Here is a 23,995-nt window from a genome sequence, read left to right on the forward strand (position 1 = left end):
GGATCTAAACAAATACACTAAGAAGTTTCAAACAAGCAAAGTTAAATGGACTTCTTTATTTAAGAACTTCTCAGACCTTCAATATGCCAACGCATACTGTAAGTTTCAGAAGGGAGGAGGTGGCAATTGACCAAAGATGTTAAGTAAGCCAACAAGTGTCTGCCCACAGCTTGGAGGTGAGCCTCTGCAAGCACATCTAGGTATATGTTGGGGAACAGGGCTGGGGATGTGGGAGGGATTTTTTTTATTATTTGAGAACAAACAGTGAGAGCCCAAATGACATCCAATCACAAACTTATCTGGGGCAGCCGTGGCAAGGTTGCTGCAATAGAGGTATACATTTACGTAAAAAAAAAAAAAAAAGTTCGTGTAATTCTCAAAAAAGGACTTTGAATTCTCAAAAGACCATTCTCAAAAATAGTCTTCCAAACTGAAGATACTTAGGCCTTGGTACAGTTTGCTAGAAAATAATGGTCACAACCTAATTAATAATCATATTCATTCCCCTCAAAAGGGAAAAACAATTAACAGGTCCCAACCGCAATTCAGGAGACTGTCCCAAGGGTCTCCCACAAGGTAATATAGCATGCCAAATTTCACAAATTTATTTGGCCATGGTAACCCTTTTATAGGGACATCTCTGGAATTCCACATAACAATGCTGCCCTGGCACCCCTGATAGCCCAACTGTGGTTTAGATGCTAAAAATCTGAAAGGAGCCAAAAAGCAGGATTATGTGACTTTCTTTAGCAATACAGCGGAAATGGTGGGAAAGTGAGGTTTGCCCAGTTAGGAACTGTAAGGTAAGTAAAGAACAGCAACGAGAACTTGACAGTAGGTAGCACCATTAAGCTGTCTAGAGTGGGAGATGCTATAATAACACACATAAATAAGTATATATAAAAATGCCATATATTATAGTACACTATAGTGAATACTATAATTTAAAAATACTATAGTATATGAAACTACAACTTGACAAAATAAAGCAAACACACAAAACTACATCAAACACATGTAATAATCCACCAAAGTAGACATTTGCAACTACCAGGCAGCAAAAGCTGTATTTGGCTACCTTTGACCTCTGCTGAATTCCTACTCTGTGTCACAAAGCACGCTCTAGTGGAGCCAGCTATATAAACCTCAATACCATGTGACAGTCTTATCCAAGCACAGAGAACATGCTTATTAATTCAACCTTTGGAAGGGAGAGGTATCACAAAAGCAACACACAGCAGAAGTGCGAATAGAGAAAGAGAAAGAGAGAGAGAATACCAGGCAGAAAGTTCAGCAGGTTTTCAAGAGACAGGAAACGTTTTAGGAGTTATCAAAAAAGATGTAGGTACTACAAGAACTCAGAGTACAAGGAAGCAAGGTGGTAGGAGAGAGGGGAGAGTGAGGCAGCCCAGTTTAAAAAAATGAAGACAAGTTAGTGCTAATGTTAGTATTACTTCAGCGATTTCAGAAACAATTCACATATGTTATTGGCCAAGTGGATGTGGACAGTTTAGGGAAAAGGAGGATTCGAGGATAACAGCCACTAACCAATGTAACTGAGCAGTGTGGAATGATGCACTAATCCCTATTCAGAACACAGAAACAGAAGCAAATCTGAAGGCTAAGGTTACAAGGTCAGTATTAATACATGGCTTTACGTAAGTAACTGTGTTCATCACATAACCAGGGTGCAGCAGAAAATACAGCAGAGGCTCAGGAGAGAGGGTAGTCAGGGCAAGAGAGCACGCCCAAGCAAGGCAGAGCTAGTCCTGTGGAGAAGGCTTGGATTCTGAGGGCTCCGCCGGGCACTGTTTCAGCCCCACACCGATTTTATCCTTAAAACAAAACTCTTCCTGCATTACACGAGGGATCCCTGTTCCTTGCGAAAAACTGACAGAACAAGCAAATATAACAAGACTCTATCTAAAAGTGCCTATAACTTTAGTTTAATTAATCCACCCATGAGAATTCAGCCTAGGAAAATGAATAAAAATTAAACTTTTATATATGCAGCAAAAATGAAAGGGATTCCCAGTGTTAGGAAGAATCTGAGTAAACAGGTTCTCTGTTAGACTTCTATTAGGAGAAATGTTTCTTGTGAGTTAAGATGTATTCTTGGGGATCTGAAAACTTTCTATAAAATCTTAAAAATTTTTTTCTTCATGGAAATGAAAACATGAAAAGTTTACGCCTATTCTGGGTCATCTGAATAACCTCATGACCTAGTATTGCCACATGATTTCAATGTCCCATGTCTTAGAAGAGCAGTTATGACCACTTTGGAACTATGTGTTCATTTAAAGTTACCAGCCTTAACTTGTCATGTTTTAGTAATCATGGCTGGCTGACTCCTGGCTAATTATCCCTGGAGAATTTTTCAATTATGCAATAAAATACTTTTCAGTAATGCTGATAATACACTTTAATTAGTTGAGCATTTTAAATAGCTAAGGTATCATATTTAGCCAATAGTTTTGAAATGTAAACAGACTGAGTTTAGGTTTTTTACAAGGTATCGATTTCTCCATGTTCCAAGTTGAAGACAAAATGGAGTAAGAAAATAAGAAAATTAGATTTATGATCAAGTTATCAAGATGTGAGTCATTTACATAATATACAGATTTCCTTCAATAGTGTGGCAGCAAGCTCTCTACTAAAGTTAGAAATGTTTTCCCAACATCTGCAAGAATAGAAAAATAAGTTCAGATACTAACTCTGTTCGTAATTCCAGCTATAACTGATACTTACACAATGCAAGTTTCAACAGAATAGGAAGACTATCTTTACAGCTAGGTAAGAAAGCTTATCAAGTGATACCTTAGTAATATTGGGATTCCAAGATTACTCACCGGAAAGTTTCAGTTAAGTAAGAGGTCTGATTATCCTGAACTAGCAAATAAAACCTTCAAGTTATTAATAATTGTAAAATAGTTTTGCAAATAGCATTCTCTACGTGTCTTATTAAACTACGGTTCATTTTCTTTGCAGAGTCTTCAACTTGCTGTTCTTTGCGTACTGTTTTTATTCTGATATAAACCCTATCACTGAATATGTACTACAAAAAAAATCTCCAAATCCTTAGAATGTTTTCATTTTCTTACATTGTCTTTTAGTATATACAAATTTATATTTTAATCTAAAATCTTTTATGACACAACTTTGCTTCTTTTTAAAACAATCCCTTTCTGCACCCAAATACAGTAGGAAATATTTATTGAGTGCTTACTCAATGACATGTTAGTGTAATAGTCTGGTAAGCATTAACTCATTAAATTCTCATAAGAATCCAGTGGAGTGGGTACTATTATTTACCAGTGAGGAATCTGAGACACAAAGAAATACTCTGACTTTATAAAGATATTGCCCCCTCTAGATATTCTTGTAGATATTTTAGATTTGCCTTTCACATTTAGGTGTTTAACTTATCAGGAATTTCTTTTTAAGGGTTGAGATGGCAATCTAAATATCTCCTGTAAGGACAGCCTATTTTATCAGCACCATTTATTAAACAGCTTATCTTTTCTTTACTAATTCAAAATGCCACTCCTGTCACATACCAAATCCCTATAAATAAATGTCTGATTGTGGACTTTATATTCTGTTCATTGGTATGCTTGTTCATATCTACACTATTACTACTACTACTGCTTTCAAGCAAGTTTTGATACCTACAAGGTGAGCCCTCCCTCATTTTTCAAATTTATGTTAGTTATTTTAATTTGAGCTTGTCAAATTCCACCAAAACCCTATAGCACTTTGGAAGTCCGATGAATTTATATTAATTTATGATATTGAGTATTCCTGTGTATGAAAATGAGATATTTGCATTTATTTTGGACTTAATACCCATCAATAAGTTGTCTAATTTTCTGCACATCTCATTAAATTTGCTTATTCCTCCATCTTGGGTTTTACTGTGGCTGGAACGTTTATTTAAAAAAATAAATAAATATTTCAGTCATACAAAAAAAATCAATATATTGAAACACCCTTGGATCTCCCATCCAGCTCTGTCAACTCTCAGCATTTGGCAGTATTTGATCAGATATAAGAAATAAGACATGATAGATGGATATAGTTGAAGTCTCCTATGAACACCTTTATGATCCCACTCTCCTCCCTCTTGTTTCTCAGAGAGTCACTATCTTGACTTTCCCCCATGGTCATTAAAGGGTTTTGATACATATGGTATCCATACAATAAAGTTTTGCACATTTTATAAATGTGTGTCAAACTTTTAAACACTGCTCATGTAACTTTGCTTTTTTCACTCAGTATTATAACTATCCATGCTGATAGTTATAATACAGCATATATTATAAATATATAATCCTCAACTCTAATGCATTCATTTGGCTGTCATATACCACTCCATTACACGACTCTATCACAGTTCACTGTCTAGTCTCCTTTTAGTTTCCAATTTTCCACTCTCACAAGCTGCCATGAGTAGTAGTCTGGCATATATCTTCTCATTCGTATATGAGAGCTCTTTAAGGACAGAAACTTTTGAACTTCCTGATCAAAAATGAAGCCCCACAGCGAGAAATACAATTTTACACTGCAACCTCACACTCACACACACACACATACATTCTTAAAAGAGACATTTTACCATATGTTATCCTCTGCCATTTCTCTAAATTGAGGGTTGTGAACAATTAACGAATATGAATCAACTTAGTTGATCCTGAGAAGTATCTTTTTTAGAAGAACAGAAAAGAAAAAAAATAGAAAACAGAATACAGTAGAAAACAGAGCATATTCAATTATTTCAAAAATTTTAATTCAGTCTGTGTCTCATGTAAAACATATTTCCCACCATAGGTTTGTAAAAAAACATATGAAAACCACTGCCTTAGGATACCAAGGAGTTGAAATGCTGCATAGTAGGACATGCACATATACAACTTTACCAAATACTATCAACATGGTTATACTAATTGTCATTCCCACCAGGGAAATATGAGTTCCTATTTTACCCAGTATCACTAACACATTATTTGGTCTCTCAAACTTTTGTCAAAAGGATGGGGTGCAACACAGAGGGCTGTCGATGTTTAGCACTTCCCCAACTACTAAGAAGTCTGAGAATATTTTCATATTTACTGACTTTTCAGGATCCTATTCCTTTGAATCATTTGTTCACATTCACCATCTTTTTCTTAATTTACAGGAATTATTTATATATTCTGGATAATAATCTTTTGTTAATTACACATATCACATGTATCTTCACCTAGCAAGTGACTTTTGATGGCCTTTTTTATACTTAAGTAGTTTACTTTAATGTGCTCAAATTTATCAGTATTTTAAATCATATGTATATATTTGTACCTTCTTAAAGATCCTTCCATATGCTGTCACCTTTTAAAAGTCAAAGTGTAAAGTTTTGCTTTTTCACACTTGTAATTTTTTTGTGTGTATGGTGTGAGGTAGGCATCTTCCCCTTCTCAACAGAAATAATCAAGTACACCAGCACCACATACTGAATCTTTTCCCTAGTGATTACAAATGCTATTTGTGTTTCTAGGCTTTTTTTCTTTCCTTCCATTAGTCTATATCTGAGACAAATACCATCATGTCTTAACCATTAAAGCTATACAATATGTCTTGAAATCTGATAAAGTGAATTCTCTTTCACCTGTGATTTTAACTGGAATGACACAATTTATAAATAAGTGAAGGAAAACTGACACGATACTGTCTTCTATTCATAAACACAAGTATATCTTCTTCTAATTGAATATTATATGGGTCTTATAATTTTTTCCATTAAGGTCCCACGTGTTTTTATTTTTTCCTAGGTATTCTGTAGTTTGTGTTGCCATTTTAAAGGGTGGCTTTTTAAAATTTAGATTTTGTTTCTTGCTGGCATATAGTAATGCACTGGTTTTTATATACAGTTGACCCTTGAACAATGAGGAGGTTAGAGGTGCTGACGCCCCATGCAGTCAAAAATTCGCATATAACTTTACAGTTAGCCCTCTGTATCAGTTCTGCATGTGAAGATTCAACCAACCATGAATAGTGTAGTACACAGTTACTGAAAAAAAAAAATCCACATAGAAGTGGACTGGCACAGACAGTTCAAACCCATGCAGTTCAAGAGTCAACTGTACTCTTTTTTTTTTTTTTTTTTTTTTTAAAAACACTTTTCTTTTTTATAGCTACTTTATTTATTTATTTTATTTTATTTTTGGCTGTGTTGGGTCTTCGGTTCATGCGAGGGCTTTCTCTAGTTGAGGCAAGTGGGGGCCACTCTTCATCGCGGTGCGGGGACCGCTCGTCATCGCGGTGCGCGGGCCTTTCACTATCGCGGCCCCTCCCGTCGCGGGGCACAGGCTCCAGACGCGCAGGCTCAGTAGTTGTGGCTCACGGGCCCAGCTGCTCCGTGGCATGTGGGATCTTCCCAGACCAGGGCTCGAACCCGTGTCCCCTGCATTAGCAGGCAGATTCTCAACCACTGCGCCACCAGGGAAGCCCTGTATTCTTTTTAAAGTCAACTTTATTGAGGCACAGCTTACATACAATAAAATGCACAGATGTTAAACATATAATTCAGTGAGTCCTGGTAAATATATACGTCCATATAACCACCGTCCCAGTCAAGATACAGAATATTTTCATCATCTCAAAAAGATTCCTTGGATCCCTTTTGAGTCAATCTACCCTTCACACCCATGATTTCTATCAAAGTAATTTTACCTGTTCTGGAAATTCATATAGTTGGAATCATGCCATAGGTACACTTCTATTTTTTTAAACCAACACCATTTACTCAAATTAGGCAAGTTCCCTGATTCCTAGTTTTCTAAGAATTTTTGTCAAGAATAAGTACTGAATTTTATCATATGCTTTCCTTCACCCACTGAGATTATCATACGGCTTTTCTCTTTTGATGTGTTAATGTGATGAATTTCATTTACAGGTTTTCTAATGTTTAATCGTTTTTACATTCCTGAGACAAACCCTAAATAGTCACAGCGTTTTTTTTTGTTTTGAGCAAATACTAACATTTTTACCTAAAATTTTCTTGCCATGTTCATTAGTGAGATGTAGCCTACATGTTTCCCTTCTGGTACTACACTTGTCTCGATGGCTGGGAGGGTATCAAGATTACAGTTGCCTAGCAAAATGATTTTTTCTATGACATTTTGTGTAACACTGGAATTACTGGTTCTTCATAAGTTTTATAGAACTTGCCCATCTGGAATTTTCACTTGGGGTTTGGGTTGCTGGGGGATTTTTATTTAATTTCATTTTGGTGTAATATCTAACTATGAATTTAAATTTTAACATTATAATCTAATCAAGTTTAATCAAGTTTCTTATTCTTAAGCCAATTTTGGTAATTTATTTTGCTAGAAATTTCCATTCTACCTGTTTTCCAATCTGAAAGCAAAAAGCTGCTCAGTGTTCTTAGTTTTGAAATCTCAATTTGGCCGCAGTCCTATCCCTTTTTCATTTCTAACACATTTGTGCCTTCTTTTCCTCCTCTATCAAACTTAGTCTTTTCAACTTAGCACCTTAGGTTTAGTTGTTCCAGTTATATCTATTTTTCCCCTATTAATATTTCTCAACTTTATTTCCTTCCTTTTTCTAACTCATTACATTGTATAGTTAACTTATTTTTCTTTACTAAGTAAACATTCTTACTTCTTTAATACACATTTAAGGTTGTAAGTTTCCCAGATAGACAAATGAACTTTTGCTGTTTTGTTTTGTTTTGGCGGTATTTTCATCATCCTAAACATTTTCTAATTTTTATGAGTTGCTCTTAAATTTAGAAGTATGTTTTTTCAGCATACAACTATGGATTTGGGAGCTGTTGTTGCTATCCTCCTGTTATGTTTCTAACTTAACTGCACTAGGGTCCAAGGACATGATTTTTAAGGTACAAATTCTTAGGAATTTGTCAACATTTGCTCTGAGGTCTAGTACATAACCAAGTTTTGTATAATTCCATATGTACCGGAAAAGAATATAATTGTAATTGTTGCATGCTTGCTAACTGCACATTTCCAGTGCTGTATAACCTTATTTTTTACCTATCTTTTCTCATATTACTGTGAGGTATGTTAAAATCTCCTACAATGATTATTACACATTTGTTGACTTATCCTTGTAATTCTGCTAATGTTACCGTATAGACTGCTACAGACTGTCCCTACCACACCTGCCCTGCCCTGCACCCAAATTCACATGTTGAAACCTAATTCCCACTGTGATCATATCTGGGGGTGGGGCCTTTGGGAAGTGATTAGGTCATGAGAGTGGAGCCCTCATGAATGGGATTAATGCCCTTATAAAAGAGACCCCAGGGAATTCCCTTGCCCCCTTCTGCCATATGAGGTTACAGCAAAGACAGCTGTCTATGAAGTAGGAAGTGAGCCCTCACCTGACACCAAATCTGCTGGCACCTTGAACTTGGAATTCCCAACCTCCAGAATTGTGAGAAATAGATTTCTATTGTTTATAAGGCACCCGGTCTACGGAATTCTGTTACAGCAGCCCAAATGGAGTTTATGCCTAGTACATCTTTTTGCATCTTTTTCCTTTACTTTAAAACTGTGTCATCATAGTTTCAAGTGTATCTACTAATAAAAAGCATTTAGTTAATTTTTAATTTTTCATTCTCCATTAACCAGCAAGCTTAATCTGAAATTATGCATTGGTTTATGGAGACATTTAAGCTTATTTTCTATCATCTTATTTTGTTTTCTAATTCGTAAGCAATTTCTTTGCTTCTTTTTTCTCCTTTCCTGCCTTCTAGTTGAATGATCACATATTCTTTATTTCCACCACCTCATCCCCACTGATTTGGAGTTATACATTCTATTCCAATTCTTTCAGAGGGTTATCCTTAAAAATTTTTAATGGAAAACTTTAATCAGTGGGTTGCAGGTGAAGACAGCAAACAAAAACAAACTCAACACACAATAAAGGAATTTAAAAATAAAAAAGAAAAGACAATTTCATGAAGATAGGGAGAAGAGTAAGACAAAAACAAGCAAAATTTTGATAACTGGAAAATGGATGGATGAGTAATAACTGTGAACAGATCAGAGACTACTTACTAACTCTAGGCTACCTGTGGAGAAACATCCTGATCTACACAGCAGAATTCTCAAAAGGCTAAGTAGCAGACACCACCAGTCATAGCAGGAACTGAGGGCCAGAAGGAGGAAGGAGATAAAATAGGCAGGACTGGGTGAGGGATATTTGAGAAGCAATCAGATACTTAGCTCCACTTCCCCACTCTATGCCACTGGGTAACTGCTCCTCTCCCTCTCCAGAAGACTAAACGTTTATTCTTGGCAGAGAGTAAAACAGTCTACCTGTGCTAGGAGATGGCCTGGGTCCCATTAGGAGAAGAGAGGGGGTAAATGAACATAAGCATGCCAAAAGCAGACACTCCCCAACCCCTTCCTCCACTGAGTTCTGGCTCCCAAGATACTAACAGCCAGACCTTTACCCATTTAGTCAGATCAAGACTCCTCTCCAGGTTACCTGACCAACCCAGGAGGAAAAACATACAGATACTAATATTGAGAGTTTACCAACAAACGGTCCACTCAGATCACTCTACAGTGAAACTGAAAGAAGACCCACATGCTTAGTTTCCAATCGGCTTTTTAGACCCCACCTTCTTAATCAACGATTACTTGGTTTATGTGAGGAAAAATGCAAGCAAAAACAGAAAAATGCAACTTTCAATAAGTTTGAGACTATACAGAGAAAGAAAACATCCTCAAAATCATCATTATACCCAGAGAAACAAGAGAGGATATAGCAACCCTGAAGCAAGAGCAGCATGTTTTACAAAGGAAACATACTTTACAAAGGGAACATTCAAAGTGTAAAAGAAGAGCTCTTGGATGACTTGATAGCAGAAACGGAGTGGGGGGGGTGGCGGGGGGACAACAGAAGTGTGGGAAGATACAGTATAGGAAATCTCCCAGAAAGCAGAACAAGAAGAAAGATGAAAAATAGTGGAGAAAAATGAAGAAAATTAGAAGGCCAGTTCAGGAGGTCCAATGTCCAAACAGAACTTCCAGAAAGACATCAGAGATGATTGGGGGGGGGGGGGATTATCAGTCAAAGAAATCAAGAAATATATCAAATAAATCAAGAAAATCTTTCGATGGGAGTTTCCAGATTGAAAAGGCCCATCAAGACCCCAGAACAATGGATGAAACACATCCACATCAAGGTTGGTGGCTATGAAACTTCTGAATGCTAAGAAGAGCCAAAAGTCTCCAGGGATAAATTTTTTGAAAGGTCATACAGAAAAGAATCAGAATGGATTTGATTTTCGCAACAGTAACACTAAGTGAAGTCAACAGAGCAATGCCCTCATGATTCTAAAAAACAATTATTTTTAACCTAGAATTCTATTACCCACCCAGGATCGAATAAAGGTATTTTCAGACATGTAACAGCTCCAAATATTTTCCACACACACTCTCTCTCAAAGGAAGTCCTGAAGGATATGTTTCATCAAAAGAAAGGAGAGCAAAAGAATAGGAGATCTAACAAAGGAGAAAGGCTAAGGAACCCCATAAAATGACAGTGAACCCCATGACAGTGAACCCCATAAAATGACAGTGAAGGGGGATCCGAGGACAACTGCTGTGTACTAGGTGTAGGCAACCAGTGCAGACTGGAGCAGGTTCAAAAACATGTAGCAAAAGTAATATCAGAGGACTTCCCTGGTGGCACAGTGGTTAAGAATCTGCCTGCCAATGCAGGGGACACGGGTTCAATCCCTGGTCCGGGAAGATTCCACATGCCGCGGAGCAACTAAGCCCGTGCTCCACAACTACTGAGCCTGCACTCTAGAGCCCGCGAGCCACAACTAATGAGCCCACACGCTGCAACTACTGAAGCCCGCGCGCCTAGAGCCCGTGTTCCGTAACACGAGAAGTCCGCGCACCGCAACAAAGAGTAGTCCCCGCTCGCCGCAACTAGAGAAAGCCCACGCACAGCAACGAAGACCCAACGCAGCCAAAGATAAATAAGCTAATTAATTAAAAAAAAAAAAAAGTAATATCAGCCTTCTCTCTAAAGTAGGCAAACATCGTAAAAGTCAATGGAAGCATGGCTTTCACTGATGAGACCCACTATGATCATGGTAAATGTTGAGAGTAAATGTGACAGGAAAGAACCGCCTGGTATGTTTTAACCAACGTCGAGATTTCTGATGCTACAGATTATAATGCAAAGGAAAAAAAACCCGGCCTGATAAGAGGAATTCTCATGCATTCAGACTTGTTTATATATATATGGAATTTCTTTAAGCCAGAGCCATTCAACGGAAATAGAATGCAAACCACACATATAATTGTAAATTTTCTATTAGCTACATTAAAAAAGTAAAAATAGTTAAAAGTAATCATTTTAATAATTTAATAATTTTATTAATATACCCTACTATATCTCTAAAATATTATTTCGATGTGTAATCAGTATTAAAAATGGAGATATTTTACACTCTATTTTTTAACTAAGTATTAAAAATCTAGTATGTATTTTACAAATGCAGCCCATCTCAATTTGGACTAGCTACAGCTCAAGTGTTCAAGAGCCACATGTGGCTAGTGGCTATCTATTGAACAGAGCAGCTCTAGAAGGACATGGAACTGGGTAGCAGGAGTTGAGATCTGAGGGAGAGTTACTTTCATTATTTACTATTTTGTCCCTTTAGAATCTTGCACCATGTGCTCTTACTACCTATTCAAAAAATGAATAAAGTACATTCTCTAAAATAAATAATACAAATGTAGATATCCTCTGACCTACTTCTAGAAATCTATCCTATGTATGTGTATAATGATGTATCAACAAAGTCATTACAGCACTATTTTTAATACCACAAGACTGGAAATAAATGTCCATCAACAAGAGGACTGATGAAATATAGACACCCATACAGAAGAATACTGTGCAACCAAAAGAAAAAGTTAAAAAGTATTCATTATGTACTGACACGGAATAATCTACAAGATGCATTATTAAGCAAAATACAGGACCAGTTTTTGTACTAAAAGGTAATATATGCACAAAGTTGCTCACATATGCATAAAATCTCTGGAGCAATACAAGAAAACCTAGTAATGCTACTTGCCTTTGGAAAGGCAACTGGGTGGCAGGGACAGGCTGGCAAAGAGACTTTTCACTGTATATCCTTTTGTATCTTCTGAATTTTGAATTTTGAATTTGAATACAATAATGTATCACCTATTTAAAAAATCCACTATTCTACATCTAGCTAGTGTCTGCTTTTTATTTACCCTGCTTGGCCTTCATGTGCTATTTAAGTCCCTCTACAAAAACACTACAAACTAGTGTTTTTCTAGTTTTTCCATAGAGAAGCTTGAGGCTTGTTTTTCTCAGAGGCCACAGAAGTTTCAATGATATCGGAACAGAGATATAGATATATATATTTTAGTATACAGTTCCCAGAATTTTATCTCCTTTCCCCAAATGGCATTACAACCCCAGCCCCAGCTACTGAATTATCTAATAAATTCCCCAAGGCCAGCTTTTCCTTGACACTAACTGACTTTCTAAGTTTCTGGTACCTGGGGACTTTTCTCTCCCTCCCACCCCTCCCTCTCTAGATCAGCTATATATATATATATATAACCAAAAATGTTTTACGTTTTATCCAACATTTGTAGCAGGAGGAATGGGCCTAATCTATGTCTCTTTGTGTGATTTTTTTAGAAATCTAGATAAAGAGAGTATAGTCAATGATGCAAACACTGAAGAAAGTAGTATGATAATGGAGAAAAGACTGCTAAACTTGGCAGTTCAGAATTCAGTGATGACTTCTAAAAGGGCAGCAGGAAGGTGGATATGAAAAAGAGTGGCAAAAAACACTTCACAAGGTTCAAGTTTAGAACAAAGGAAGTCATTAAGTATAGAAAGTAAATGTAAATTTCAAATATCTTCAAATTGCAAATACAAAATATTCTCCAAATACCTATATAAATATTTATTTCAAAAGAAAATCAAGTTAGATATTTCAACATAAAATACTTGAAATGTGATGGTGCTGCCTCATAAAGAACACCTAAGTTCCTGCTGAAATAGTATAAAATCACTATTAGATTTTTGGCAATCCACATTCAAACATGTATCACACGTTTACTAATGACCTGGATTTTTACAATTGTTTTAGTCAAAGAAACCCCGACAATAGAAAGCATTAAAAAAAAAAAAAAAAAGTAAAAACTAGTTTTAGGAACAACAACCAAAAAAAACCCAGATTTCTCAATTCTCACTGTAACTATGCTTTTTTTCCAAAGTTGTACGCTAGTAAGGAAAGACTGCCAATTGGAAACCTAAGTTGGCCCCATGGAGAGCGATGGGTAATGTGCCTTTTAAAAGCAAAGAGAAAACATTCATGTGTTCAGTTTTATGGACTGTTAAAACGTAATGTTAGAGCTTGAATTTAACCCTAAAAGCAAGTCATTACTTCAGTGAAAGTCCCCATTATATGGGGACTGCTGTATAAAGAGAGTCTATCTGTTCTTTACTTGAGTTACATTCCTTTCACCTTTAATGAGTTGTGTGGAATCCATAGGTCTATATTCAGCTTGTAAACATAAAATTACATACTAGTTTATCATCCCTGGACTGTGAAAAGGGATCCAACTATTAAGAGACTACACAAGCCCAGACTCAAATCAGCACAAATATTCAGTACTCCAATTTCTCTTAAAACTCCCAGAGTCTGTATTGACCTTCTGCTAAAGCAACAACTTACACCATCAATTGGGTACAAGTCCTCAGTGTGTAAAAGTGCAATTAAAGCAAAGGCTAGAGTAGCACTGCCCAACACAACTTTCTATTAAATTAAAATTAATTAAAATTAAATTCAACATTCACTTCCTCAGTCACAGAAGCCATATTTCAAGTGCTAAATAGCCACATGTGGCTGGTGTCTACTATACTGAATGGTGTGGGTCTACAGAAAGTTTCTTCTCTACGATCTATTACTCCTCTAGAGCTTCAAAGGCTTCCTGGGGGCCAAAGAATGAGAGGAAAACTGAGCAGGCAGGGCTTCAGCAACTGTCACTTTCCTTACATTTTGAGATTCTGCATAATGCTGTTGCTGTTGCTGTTGCTGGTAGGAGCCTTCTCTCTGGCTGCTGCTGTGTGCATACAGGTATGTGTGTGCATGAGGTTTGAAAACGGGTTTAGAGCAAAAATGGCCAATGCACAAACCTCAGGCCAAAGTGGAACCCTCCTGATACTTAAAACATTTTATAAAGAAAAGTTTAATTGGCCGGTTTACACGAACTACAGCCTAACCACCTGTCTACAAAGTAAAAGGTTGGTCTAAACATGAAAAATTTGCATTCACTGCCATAGATAGAGCGCCTCTAGTCAACAAAAAAGTTTCCATAGTTCATTCAAATCAAGGAAGAAAGCCCATGGGCCCAGCTTCCGTTGCACCATTTATCAGGAGTTTATTCTGCGAACTTTGAAAACCAGATTCACCGCCCCACATTTTATAATGAAAGATGATTAAGACGGAGCATTACCTTAATATTTACAAGTCCATAACCATTATCTCTTTATAGAATTTTTGGAAAAGCTGAAGCAGCATATGCAAATGTACTTTATCTTCAACGGGCAAACTACAAGATCACAGATTTACTATGCTACTTCCTCAGATCGAGTTTTTGAACTGAAAGACTCAAGGTAATAAATCTGATGAACTTCCAGTGGCTCCTCCCAGTTATTCTTCCTCACAAGCTGAATACATTAAACCTGAAGCTATGCCCTCCCGCCAAAAGAGAAGGGAGGTCACAGTAGGGCACTACAGGTTTTCAGATGCAAACTGGACATGTGTACTGAACAGATCAAAACTCAAGTCTGCACTCACTTTCCACTGTTCTAGTCTTGAGGCCAAAGTAATTCTGAGATTTTGAAAATTACAGAACTATCTGGAAGAATTCGTGACAAGTTGACAGTAAACTCACAAATTTTAATGAGAATGAATCACTTCAGGATTTCTGTTTTCTTAAAAGCACAAACTTAAAGATCTAAATTACCAGGCATCTGTCCTGTCAGTGTGGCTCACATATCTAAGAGGAACGCGTACACACTCTAGAATGTAAGGCACATATGTGAGCCACAATTACCTTAACTACCTTAATATTTCAGGCTAACCAGCCAAACCAGAGGCAGGGCCTAAATCCATCTGGCTTGGCAAAATTACATTCTCCCTACATGAAATTACTGAAATTGAAGCTCAGAGCTATCCTTGAGATGTTTACCTATAATCAGCATTGAAATATGTCCTAATTGAACACATCACAATTATATCAACCTGGAGTAATGATCAAAATTGATCAGAGAGGGCTTCCCTGGTGGGGCAATGGTTAAGAATCCACCTGCCAATGCAGGGAACACGGTGAAGTTCAAGCCCTGGTCTGGGAAGTTCCCACATGCCGCGGAGCAACTAAACCCATGAGAAAGCCCGTGCGCAGCAAAGAAGACCTAACACAGCCAAAAATAAATAAAATGAAATAAATAAATTTTAAAAATTGATCAGAGATAAGCAATAAGCCTCAAACTGTGCATTTTTAAACAAAAAAGGATGGATAACTTTTGTACTACTGGTTTAAAAAAAAAAAGTCCATTTTTTTTTTCCAAATAGCTAAGGCTATAAATTACAAGGTGACCAATTAATATTTGATGGAGTAGATGGTTTAGAAAGTAACCCTGAGATAGAAAAGAGGAGGATCCAAAAAAATTACCAAGGCTAATATTGGATAGAAGTCACATATAAGAAGCACGAAGCCCTCAACAGACAGACTAAGCCAACTGTCCACACTTGTTCAGTCCTAGAAATCTCTAGCATACTTTATCCTAAAACCTGAGTGAAAAGTTGTACACGACACCCCTGCAGATTGACAAAAAACTGACTTATTCCAAAGAAAAGGTGTGGCCAGGGGTGCGACACCCTTTAGATCATCTTTCTTTACTACTGGCCTAGCATGAAAGATTTTTCAGTCTGGAATCACGGCACTCTGAATGGCAAAACAAATGAAAAGCACCTTGGTCAGAGCAGGTACTTTGGATCTGTCATAAAGAAAGTCATTAGAACCATGCTCTACCCCTTTAAGAACATTTGTTAATCATCCTGAATGACAATCTAAAGTATATTATGGAGATTACCGCCCTCTTTAAATAGATTTTCCCAAATATGATTTAATCTAATTGATGAACTTTCATTACTATGTTTTCAGGTCTGGTCCTGCACTGAATGGTTCCAGACATGCTAGCTAGGCTCTGAGTATTCGTTTTTGTGTCTTGTAGATTATCTCCATTATCCTCACCAGACTGTTATCTGTGTTTCCTTAAAATAGACAGTAGGCTAACAGTTCCCCATCCTCCTACCCCACCCCCCACTAGACTCCCCTCAACCTCCCACATGACCCACAATCTACTTGTCTCTAATCTACTGTGGGTTTAGAAGCAAGATAACTTTGCTTGTTAGAAACATTTGAAATAAATGCCAACAGGTTCTAATTAAGGGTCACAATGGCTCTCCTATGACTAGAACTGAAAGGTATGGACTTGGACAATTTGCCTACCTTAGGCCTTTTCGCTAAGTGTCTGTTTCTCAAATGTATTTTATAATAGGTCAAGGAGAAGAGTGTAGGAAAATCATCTGAATTAGAAAACAAGTGAAAGCTACAACCAGAAGAGAACAAAGATCTTCTGAGAAGACCCTTAGTCTGAGGCACTGTTCTTAGGTACCTTCATCACAATCATTTACTCTTTGTATGTAATAACCTTAAGAGGTAGGTGTTATTACCTCCATTTTCAATCAGAAAACCAAGGCTCAGGAGTTAAGTAATTTGCCCAATACAGTGACTGAGAAACTGACTGTACGCCTAGGTCTCTCTGACGCCAAAACCCAGGGCCTTTCCACTACACAAGATTGCAGCCCAATCCTTTTTCTCGGTTTAGCTCATTGCTTTTATACTTTCTCATACTCTCATCAGAACCTGACCGATTCAGGTTTGCTTTCTTTCCCTGACCAGTTTCTATAAAAGGCAATGGATAATCAAACTAAGGCCAAATTAGGCTTAGCTCTACAAGTGTTCACCTGCTCAGCAACAAATATATTTCTGAAAGACTAGTCATATCTTCAATTTGTAGAGATTGTGCAAAAATGGTGACAAGTTCCCCCACCCCCCAAAAATACCCTACCTGTTCCCGGTGACAATATGAGTTAACACGTGACACCTTCCCTAGTGCTGTCCTCTACACTCAAAAGAAAGCCGTGCAAGCATACTTTAGGAATTGGCTCAGTCCTGAATTTGTACATTAACATGATTTTCCTACTCTAAACACTGGAGGACAGGACAAGGAGATATGAAGATTTTCCACTTTTCTAATCCCATTAAGGAACAGGGATACACTTGTTCCCTGTTACTTCACTGCCTAGTTCAGGGCCTGACACACAGCAAAAGGCTGTTTTACTGTTTAATAAATGAATAAATGTTACCTGTTCAATAAATACAAGTTAGTTGTTGAATAAATGCATAACCTCTCCTGAACTGGTTTTGAAATCTTTTTATTTCACATTTTCTGACATACCTTTACAACACTTAGTGGAAAACATCTTTCCTCTTACAGATAAAAATGGCTCCTCTACTCCCATCAAAAGACATGCCCCTCACCATCATCTAAAAATGACTCTTGTCCCAAGAATAAGAATGAGACTCCATCTGCCAGACTGCACTAAATATGACTTTTATATGCATTACAAAAACACCTGTATAAAAAAGCTGCTACAAAACGAGGCCTTAGAAGTCCTAAAGTACAAAACCAACAAAATCAAAACCAAACAAGAATAAGGAGTGCTTTCACACCTTTAGAAAAGCCAAAGCTGAAAATATTTGCAAAATGTAAAAATTCAATAGGTCTTTGATCAGCAGGTTACGTAACTAAACTATTTTTCACTCACGGATTTTCCACCAATGTGAGGTAACAAAATTTTAGCAACATGTTTGTAATATCTACAATATGAAAATGAAAAGGGGACCTTTTGCCATCTTGAAGTAGAAACAACCTTTGTTCTTACTAAAGAGAATTTCTGCTGAAATATACAAAACTATCCCCAAATTCCTACTTGAGAGTTAAAGCACACACCAAGCCTGACAAGCCACAAACAACAGGAAATTACTCTGCACAGTTTCTTACAAGATTCTTATTTCATGAACCTTACAGATTGTGTGTGTAGCGATCTGACCATTTATGACTAGGCACAGGTTAACTTACAACCTTGAAAAACCAAACTTTGTTGAACACCTATAATGTGAAATCACTGTACAAAGTATAGCTACAAAGTATAAAAACCAAGTTCTAACAGCAATTTCTTACTAAAACAAGTCCAGAAATGGATGTTACCAATCACATTACATTAATTAAAACAGACCAATGAACTACTTTAAACTCAATTTTAACATTAAGAGTGTTTAAGTGGGTAATCACCTTAGATATGCCCATAGACTTGAACTATTCTTACTTACTACCACAGCTAATTTTACGGCAAAAAAAAAAAAAAACAAAGGAACTTTAAAAATAAAATCAGTGTTACTTCCTGAATTTAATATAAATGTTTTCTACATGACCTTTTGGTGGAGAAAATTCTATCAATACCCTGTATGGTTTTTTTTAAGGCAAATGAAAAAAAAATCCTCCAACCATGATACATTTATGAACTCCATTTTACATTATTTCTCCCATCTCTGTGTATATTTGCTTATTTATTCACATCAAAACTTCCCAAATTTAATTTAACTATTTACCTGACACATGTATGTGAGGAAAACTTTTTTTTTAAAGGGGATCAAAACTAGAAAAATAGCTAATGTATTTTCAGAATAATAGAAAATGTATTATCTTATTAGTCTCAAGGAAAGCACCCTTACAATCAGTGGTGAAGGTTCAATTCACATGAAATCAGAAGAAAAGGAACTAATCATTCAGAGTTCTGGAAATTAATTCAAATTTCAGGGACCATTTTTGGAAAAATGGAGTTTGCGTGATCACTTATTTATTTATTGACAATTACTTTACCTGCGTCGTTTTAAAAGTTTAAAACACCAAAATTTAGGATACTCCAAACTGTAACAAACATGCCAGGACTTAGATGGAAAATGCTACTTCATTTTCGTTTTACCTGGTAATTTTTTTCTTTTTAAATAAAGGTTTAGTTGACAACAAACCGGTAGCATTTAGCTTTTAAAGGGTCAGGAGGCAGAAATAACAAAACCAACCTAAGTACTGTCTTTCTTTTGTTTAGGATCAAAAAGAAACCATAACCACAAAAGGGTTAAGTAAGTAAAAGACAAAAGTACTCAACCCAAGGGCAGTATCCCCCAGGAGAGAACAAAACAAACTTGCAAATTTGAAAACCAAGTTTGAAATACGTGAAATCAATCAGCGTGCTTTCTAAAGGCGTGTGATAAAAACAAATAGGCTCCGCTCACAGAGCAACTTTCACAAGCGAGTAGAGAAGGACCTGGACAGAGTATCAGCCGTGTGCGTGTTTGTGTGAGAGCACACTCAAGCGATTCTGAACCCCGAGACCAGAATGGTTAACAAAGGTTACAGCACCAAAAAAAAAAAAAAAAAAAAAAGTGGAAGCAAAGTATCGCACGCTCCTAACTCGGCTTCTCAACAACTCCCGAAACCAGAGCTCTGTCCCTCCGGGCTTTGCAAATCACAACCACAAACTACCGAGTGTGTTCGCGGCGCAGGGGACGGGCCACAGCCGGCCCCCGCCCCGGGCCGCGGGCGGGCAGCAGCTCCGGGCGCCAACCCCTTCCCTCCGGCTGCCGACCCCGTCCCTCCGGCTGCCGACCCCGTCCCTCCGGCTGCCCCGCCCTGCGCTCCCGCACCCCGAGGGCCCGGCGCCCCGCGGCCCCGACCTCGCCACACCCCAGCCCCCGGCCCCCGAGGCCAGGTGACGCGGCGAGCCTCACCGACCCGAGCCCCACATTGACACACCCCAGCCCCGTGGGCCCGCCGGGCGCCGCGGCGTTACCTGGACCAAGGCTCCGGGTCCCGCCCCGTCAGAGCCGGGGGTCCGGGACCTTTTGTTCCTTCCTCTTCCGAATGGGATGAGGGGCTGGGAGGGGAGAGGGGAATGGGCGATTGGAGGCGGAACTGAAAACACTCCCGCGGCCGCCAGGCCACCCGCCCCGCCCCCCAGCCGGAGCCCGGCAGTCGACCCCGGCGCGCGAGGAGGGGGCGCGGGCCCGGCCGCCGCCCGCGGGAAGGAGGGGGTGGGGACGCGCGTCCCGCCACCGCCCCTCCTCCCCTCGGGCGCGCGCCCGCCTCGCCCCCACCCCGGGCGACCTGGACGGCCGAGCCCTCCCCCGCTGCGCCCGCCGGCCCACCTCCGCTTCCGCCCTGCGCCCTCCGCTGCCGGCCGCAGGCGGCGCGGCGCACCCACCTCCGGGCGGCTCGCTCGGCGCTCGCTGGCTGCTGGCTGGGAGCTGCTCCTCCGCCGCCGCGGCCGAGCGGTAGACCCGCCTCCCACCCCGGGCCGCGAGCCCCGCCGATTCGCCGGCGCAGCCCCGGGGCTGGCACCCTGCCGCCCGCTGATTGGCGCCCCCGGCCGCCCGTTAGGGCGCGAGGCACGCCGGCCGAGCGCAGCGCTCGGCGCGTACGGAAGACGAGGAGAACGGAGGAGGGAAAGAAGGAGGCCGAGCGCCCGGGAAAGGCCGGGACACGAGCGGAGCTCAGAGAGTCGCGGGCCACTACCTCCCCACCTCCTTTCCCTTCGGCCGCCCCGCCCTCCCGGCCGGACCGGCGGCGCGTGCAGCCAATCAGCGCACGGGGTGCTCGGGGTGTGAGCCGCGCGTCGGGGGCCTCGAATCGGAAGGGAGACGTCGCTCGCTGATTGGTCCCGCCTCCCCCGTAGAGCGTGAGGCGAGGCGTGGCCGGCGGGCGGCGGGGTGGTGAAGGAGTAGGCAGGGTGTGATGTCCGTGGTTTGGGTTGGCTTCGTCTCCTGCGCGGTCTCACGAGAGGCTCTGGGAAGGGGAGGGGAAGGCACGTAACCTGCTGCGCTAGCGACCACCCGTCCCTCACTACCTCGGCCCTGATCTCCCGGTCTCTCGCCAGCGCCACTGGGTGGGGCCTGTCGGGGGCCGCCTGGCCCACCTTCAGTAGTCAAGCCGGGAGTGGATACGTGCTCATCCCCGGGGATGCCCAGAGGACGGGACGAGCCACGGGCAGAAGAGGGTTCTGCAGAAGCTCGGGTACCGGACCCACACTGGGCGCGCCCTTCTGCGAATGAGTGGGCGGGGCCCTCGTGGTGGTAAACGGGGGCGGGGTCCGAGATGTAAATAAGCCCAGGGCTGAGATGTTTTCTGGGATGTAGGGCCAGGGAAAGGGGATGCCAGGTATTTTTCTTTAACCGGAACCGTCATTCTGTCTTCGTTAAAAATGGTGCTAATAATGCATGCTCTGAATGGTCTTGTGAAATCTAGAACATAAGTGCCTGGCACGATGCCCCTCAATTGCTGAGTTATCTTCCCTTCCCCTGCATTTCTGCACTGTTCAGGCGCTGTTCTTAGGCCCCATCCTCGCTCGTCTGCACGACAGCCGCTAAGCCGGTGGCTTCCCAAAGCTGGTGGAGTCATAACCTCCATCGGGTAACTTTGTCACTTATACCTTACAGACACCCGAGCCTCTGCCGAAATATTGAACCCAACCAATCACATCAAGCATTTATTAAGCACCTACTGTGTTAGGCAGAGAGCACCGTAGAACTGAAGGTGAAAAGAAGCTTAGATCTCACTTAGGTAGTTGGTGGCAGAGACAAGACTAGAACACGGTTTTCTTGGTTCCCTGGCTGGCACTCATTCTCATGTACTCCTTGCTTCGTGGATTTAACCTGCGACTCAAGTAAAGCGGCACTAGCAATGCAAATCAGTAAGCAGGAAGTACCAAGTGACCACTTCAAACAGTAAGACTTCTTGAAATATATTCTTTTCCGAAATGAAGGCTTCCCTGAGGAGGGTACCTTCAGTTGAATCTGGAGAGATATTTGGTCATCCTCTGAGTCTTACAGGTTTTCCAAATTTCCGTTAAAAATCTCCTGCATTTCCTCCATCTCTCTCCTCAAACATGGAAGTACTTTTCTCATCGAAAGTTTGTGATGAAGAGCATGCTCCAAATATGTGACCTTTGGCAAGTGAAACTTACCTGCAATGATAGCTACTTAAATATAGTTGTGTGATGATTAAATAAAGTAATAATTATGAAAGTGACTAGCACAGAGCTAAGTTAAAAGAAAACCAATAATCGTTATCCTTTCTTCCCTTCTGTTGCCTGCAACACATATGCTAAGATGAACCCATCCAGCAGAAATTCTACCTTCAAAAGTTTACCTCCAGGGTGGTGTCTCCCATTGTCAGTTTAGAGGCAGCTCTATTCACCCCTTTTTAAAAACAGCTTGTGAAGGGGATCTAGGAAGCCAATTGGTGGAGCTGTTTCACCTCCTAATACTTCTCTTTCCGCTTCCGAGAGCCACCAGAGAGGATGTTCTAGGGCAAAGGCTATTTCGATTTAGAAGTAGGAGGGCTGTTTATGGTTTTTGGTCCTTCTCCCTACTAACACAAGCCAACAGTTTTTATATGAAATGGCCTATAAAAAGCTACCCTGGGTCACACAAGTATTTTCTCCTGTGTGACCAGGGTGTGCATTTGGGTGTCTATGTGGGTGAGTAGAAATAGAAACAGAAGCAGATCTGGCTGGAATTCCAGAAGAATCTGCTCCCAGTACAGGAGTTAGGTACTTTGAGGGGCACATTAATTCAATGGATAATATGCTTGAGGTCTAAGACCATCTCTCCAAAGTGTCAGACTTTGGATCCCTAACTCTTTCATTTAGGAAGCCTTCCAGAATTTGTAGGATTGAGGAAAGGGGAGGAGGGGCAATCTGGCTACCAATGCAGTCCCCAAAAGGCTTAGAAAAGGAGCATCCCTTCTCAGCTAGAAATGCATCTAAGCCAAAGTGGGTCAAGATAGAGACTGAAGGCAGATGGAGCAGGGATTGCCGTGGCAACAATCAACTTGGAAATCCACTAGGGTATCTCAAGACCTATCAGTAGGTCCCTATTGTATAAATTATATTGAGTAAGTCTTATGTTTATGTGGATAGACACCTTGTTTAACCTTTTTTTGTGCATGATACTGAAAAATCAAATCAAAATCAATTCAGAATCTATTTAAAAGTAGTAAAATATACTGGAAAGACATATAAGGAAAATGGTAGTGGTGGTTGCTTCTAGAAAGAGAACCTTGAAGTCATGAGTGGAAAACTTAAATTTTATCATTAATTCTTCTGTAGAGTTTTAAAGAAGATATATATGTGTATTTATATATACACACACATATATATGTACACATATATATATCCATGTATTGATTTTTCAAAAGCTAGAACTCATATTCAAAAGCTAGAACTCTCTGCTAAATTTGTAAAGCTTTTCCTGGTTACTCCAGCCCGAAGGATATCACTCACCTATAAATTTTCTCTCATGGTCAGAATGATTTACATACCATGACTTTGCTTTGAGTAATGTCTTGATCTGTTAGTTTAGTCTTGAGCGGGTTTTTAACTTCTCATGTGTTTTGTCTCACCATTTAGATTGCAGATTCCTGAAGGACAAGGACGGCAAGCATCTTGCTCTCAGTTGTTTCCCCACAACCTAAGATAAAAAATACCACGTAATTGAAGAAGTGTGAAATACAGCATTTGTATGGCAGAAAAAGGCTGTATGTGTGTCAAAGGTCTGCAAGCATTCTACGTAGCTTTGCCCCATCCTTCCAGTTTGTAGTTACCCTCAGTACAACTATTGAGTATCTTGTCAGCATCCAATCTCTATATGTGCTCATCCTCGTGGAACTAAGTTGCAGTGAGTATTACTACATCTTAAAGAAG

At 39.9% G+C, this 23,995-nt stretch overlaps 1 protein-coding gene across 5 annotated transcripts in view; it reads right to left on the minus strand.

Annotated features, from left to right (window-relative positions):
* SMAD2 (SMAD family member 2) overlaps positions 1 to 20,814 on the minus strand; it is a 102,128-nt gene extending 81,314 nt beyond the window's left edge. Inside the window, exons 1-2 of one of the 5 annotated variants that reach the window (XM_036874880.1) lie at positions 20,498 to 20,814; positions 20,087 to 20,170 (exon numbers count right to left, since the gene is read on the minus strand). The gene's annotated coding sequence lies outside the window, so the exon portion shown is untranslated. Of the gene's footprint in view, positions 1 to 20,086; positions 20,171 to 20,441 lie in introns of all 5 variants that reach the window. The other 4 variants (XM_036874876.1, XM_036874877.1, XM_036874878.1 and 1 more) reach the window with 4 other exon arrangements.
* Between the last annotated feature and the right edge of the window lie 3,181 nt (positions 20,815 to 23,995).

This window comes from Balaenoptera musculus, chromosome 14 (genome assembly GCF_009873245.2).
Source record: "Balaenoptera musculus isolate JJ_BM4_2016_0621 chromosome 14, mBalMus1.pri.v3, whole genome shotgun sequence".
Classification (NCBI taxonomy): Eukaryota; Metazoa; Chordata; class Mammalia; order Artiodactyla; family Balaenopteridae; genus Balaenoptera; species Balaenoptera musculus.